The 4,148-nt window shown below is 53.5% G+C and overlaps 1 long non-coding RNA gene across 1 annotated transcript; it reads right to left on the bottom strand.

Annotated features, from left to right (window-relative positions):
• Positions 1–208: 208 nt before the first annotated feature.
• LOC138114009 (uncharacterized) lies at positions 209–3,324 on the bottom strand. The gene is made up of 3 exons (XR_011152440.1): positions 2,634–3,324; positions 1,803–2,011; positions 209–514 (listed from the first exon to the last, which is right to left on the bottom strand). It is a non-coding gene; the product is annotated as an uncharacterized lncRNA (long non-coding RNA).
• Positions 3,325–4,148: the final 824 nt, after the last annotated feature.

Genomic DNA, 4,148 nt, shown 5'->3' with positions numbered 1-4,148 from the left:
GCCGGCGCCAGCAGCTGGGGACCTACTCCTCCGAAGCGGGGTTGGCTTCATCCTGCTGCCAACAGCATTGCCCTAGGACAGAGGGCAGCAACCACCTACTAGAGAAATAAAATCTTTTGAGCCCTAGGTGATCAACAGATAAAGTATTCTCCTCTTCCACGAATACTCCAAGCCCACAGCACCCCAATCACTCACATGCAGGCATCTTCAGGCTTTGCCTGCCCAGCGGAGAGAACAGAGGTTCTCAAGAAGGTACCTCATCCTTCTCCCATTTTGCGTTGGCTTGGTTAGAAAGGCGTGTTGCCCCGTGATTTCACAGTAAAGCAGGATTAGGCCCTCAAACAGTGGTTTTAAATGGTATGTCCCATAGGCCTACCCAGTTTGAAGTGCTGGGACTCTTCCTTGTCCCTGTCACCAGGCAGGCTGACTTAGGTAGGTGTTGGATGCCTCAGGAGACCTCAGGCAGCCTGAGGAGGGGCCAGAGCCTCGTCTGTGCTAACATTAGGCACAAAACCTGTGTGAAAGGAAGGGAAAAGCCGAGGTTGCCGCAGTTGCAACAACGGGACTAGGAGGTTCCAAAACAAAAACCTGGCAATTGGGAGTAATTTCAACAAGGGCAGTGTGCAATGGAAACGAGGCTCATCCCTTAAACAAGGGTTAACTGCCGCAACAAACTCTTCGGGACAAGAGCAAAGTCTCCATCTCTTGAAACCCTCAGGACCATGAGACTTTCTTGAAGGCAGATTTTACTCGAACACAAATTATCTGGCTTAATGCCTTAGGACTGGATGGAGTTATACGGCCCTGTAATGCAGAAGGTCAGGCAGATGATTTAATGGTCTCTTCAGGCCTTAAGAGATGTTAACTTCCTCACTTTCCCGCCCGCCGGTACCAAGTTCATCCCCCTCGGCAGCGGGAACGCGGTGCGGTGCGGGCGAGGGTGGGAAGCCCCGCCCTTGGAGGCTGCCGCTCTCCCTGCCCTCAGCTGGGACCCGCACGCTCAGCACTGCCCCGGCTCCCTGTGCCCACCGAGGGGCATGGGCCTGGAGGAAGGGGCTCGGAGGCGTCTCCTTCCATCGCGGTGTCGCGGCAATTGCCCCCTTTGCCGTCTGGGGAGCGGGCAGAGCTGCCTGGCCGCTGAGCACACGAGGGTTTCGGGATGGTGTGTGCAGCCGCCCGCCCCGTCGGGCCTCGGGGCCTGGCGCGGGGTCCCCAAGGCTCGGAGCAGAGCGAACCCCGGCGCTGTCTCAGTGCCGCTGGGGCTCGCACCCTGAATGACAGCCAGGCGGGGATGGCCCTTCGGCACGGGCTGCCCCGGGAACCCTGTCCCCATTCCCGAAGGGCCAAGCCCCAGAAGACGAGACCTCGTTTAGCATCGACCCTCACTCCTTGCAGGGAGCGAGCAGTGGGTCTGAGGGTGCTGTTGCTGCTCCAAGGACGGGGAAGGGCTGTCCGTGCCACCCGACCCCGCCGTAGTGCACCGGCTCCGCCAGCGCCCACGGACGCGGACTGCCCGGCCCGGGGCGGCGGCGGGCGGGGAGGGCTGTCCCGCTTACACGGGCAGTGCCCCTGCTGCTGAGGCACTCTGCACGGAGAAATGGGGGCAACCGACAATTCCCGCGGGCGGAGAGGGGAGCCTCCGGCGGGGAGAAACCCAGGCGCCGCTGCCCCCACCGCGAGGGTGGGCTGGCAGCCACGCCGCCGGGCAGCCCTGGCCACGGCACCTCTCATTGCCCTGGACACCTCTAAGGCTGCCGGAGAGTGCCGTGGGGTCAACAGCGGCTCCCCGAGCCCATCCTTACCCAGCGCTCCCAGGTAGCGCGAAGCGCTGACACGTCTGCAGAAAGAGCGTTTACGTTTACAGTGCTGGGACTGGAGGGACATTTACAACAAAACAGTTCGGATTCCTGAGGACGTTTTCTCTTCCAGCTGCTTTCTAAATATAGCGCACGGCAATGCACTACCCAGCACCGTATCCTCGCTCTGGCACTTAGGGAAATTCAAAGTCAAGCTAGGGAAAAAATAAGTGGACATAAAACCAAGACAATCTTAAGAGAAACAAAATTAACATCGAGTATTTAAAATCCGCGCCTGCATAAAGGTCACCCGAATAGTGAGAAGGACCGACTATTCGTATTTTAAACCAGCTGTCTTTTCTATGGAGACAGTTGTTTGCCTCCTGACCCATCGATAGCTTATTAGTACAACTTAATTCTGCAGTTGTTTCTGTTTAAAGAGTGTTTGGAGCGAATTGTTTCTTTTGTTTATGATCAAACAAACGAGGTCTGGTAATCTTATGTTTTATCTTCCTAACATATGGAAAAGCTATTTATCCCAGCCAATCACAATAAAGTGAAGAAAACCCCATTTTATGGAAAGGTATATATCACAAGTTTGTTCATCATTAAAGATATGATTACCAGTGAAAACCCTCCGAAAGTGGCACATTTATGATTCCAGGAACAGATGGGGACATCCATTTTCCTTGCAAATACTTTTGAAATTGCTCTACTGGTAGCAGTATAAAAATGATATACAGATGCCAGTGCCAACGAAGCCGGGACAAGAGGTCCAGATTTACACAGTAAAAGCTTCACATGCGCTCTGTCAGCTTTGATTGATCTGCTCTATACCTCAGAAACTTGTTGACTGGGAAAGGAAACAGCGCAAATAATTCACTGCAACAAGGCAGATAATTCACCCGGCCAATCGCTCCGCTCCGCTCCTCCGGGCGGTGACATACGAGTCCTCCTGCCGCACAAAGAAGCATCATTCTCCAGCGTGAACAGCGGTTGGTGTCACGGAGGGGGGAAGAGGGGGAGAGAGAGAAAGAAAGGTGAGAGAAGTGAACACAAAAGGAGAGGCCAGAAAGGAGAAGTTGCTTTTGGGCAATGGGCACAGCCGTCTACCTTTTCCGTGCTGAGCACAGGCCGAGCCATTCAGCCCCAATTGTCATTATCATATTGATTAAGTTCATCAGAGAGCAATTTTAGGTTTAACGCCAGCGGATTGGGAGAGGGAGCAAAGAATTATCTAAGAAAAGCACAACATTCTTACCTCAGGGACGTTTCCCTGTTCCAGTTCATTGAGGGAGTTGATTAAGTTTAAATGAAGCAGACACTGGATAAAAGTAAGGGTATTGACCACTGGGCAGCGCGGTCTGCGCTTGAAAAGGCCTGATACATGCAGAAAAGCAAGATTTGCTAAATGCTCTAATCTTCAATCAAATCTTACATCAATACAGACAAAGTTTGGTAATGAGAGATTCAATGAAGCATGCGGGAGAAAGAATTAATCCTCTTGGTCTAAACTGGGTTCAACTTTGAAGCCTGCTCCGAAGGAAAGACAGTTATCTAAATGCTAAATAAGAAACTTATTGTACTTTTCATGGCATGCTAATCTTTTGTCTATTTCATCTCTATTATTTGTATGCTTATAGGCGGCAGTTGTCATGGTGATTATATCAAACCACTTCTGTGTGGATGGCTGCGAGGAATCAGGGCCTCCCTCCAGCCGTCCGCCGGGGCCAGCCCGCCCGCCCGCTGCTCTGAGCGCCCGCGGCCGGCCCCGCACCAGCGCCCCGCCGTTCGGCCCGCGGGGACACGGGCGGGGCAGGAATCGCCTCCCTGGCACCGGCAACGTTTTGACAACACCGGCCCCTTCCTCCCTCCTTTACATCACCCAAACCATAGGGATCTCCCTCCATGAAGAGGTACTTCTTTTTCCTCCTTCTTTTTCTCTTTTTTTTTTTTTTTTTTTTTTTTTTTTTTTTTTTTTTTGTGAGCTTGCCTTGATAAGCTTTTGATGTCACAAATCAAACACTCGCCAGGAGGTAGATAATGGGGAGTGTGATCTCCTCTATTTGTACATAGACAGCGCTTTTGCACCGGCGCTGCCTTGAACCAGTGTCAAATTCCCCGGGCTTTGTTGGACTCTGCCCGCCGCCCCCGGCCCAGAGCCCGGCTCCGCGGGAGGGACCGCCCCGCTCCCCGCCCGGTCCCACCGGGAGCCGCGGCTGCCCTGGGCCGGGGCAGCCCCTGACAAGGGGAATTTAGATTCATGTTATGCAAATGCCAAGGTGAGTGCAGACACTCTAATGGCGAAAGGTTTGAAGAAAGAGAAGAGGGGCCGGGGGCAGGGGGCGGGAA

The sequence above is a fragment of the Aphelocoma coerulescens genome, chromosome 8 (genome assembly GCF_041296385.1).
Source record: "Aphelocoma coerulescens isolate FSJ_1873_10779 chromosome 8, UR_Acoe_1.0, whole genome shotgun sequence".
In the NCBI taxonomy this organism is placed as follows: Eukaryota; Metazoa; Chordata; class Aves; order Passeriformes; family Corvidae; genus Aphelocoma; species Aphelocoma coerulescens.
The sequence above is the reverse complement of the archived record's forward strand: the minus strand, read 5'-3'. Positions and strand labels throughout refer to the sequence as shown.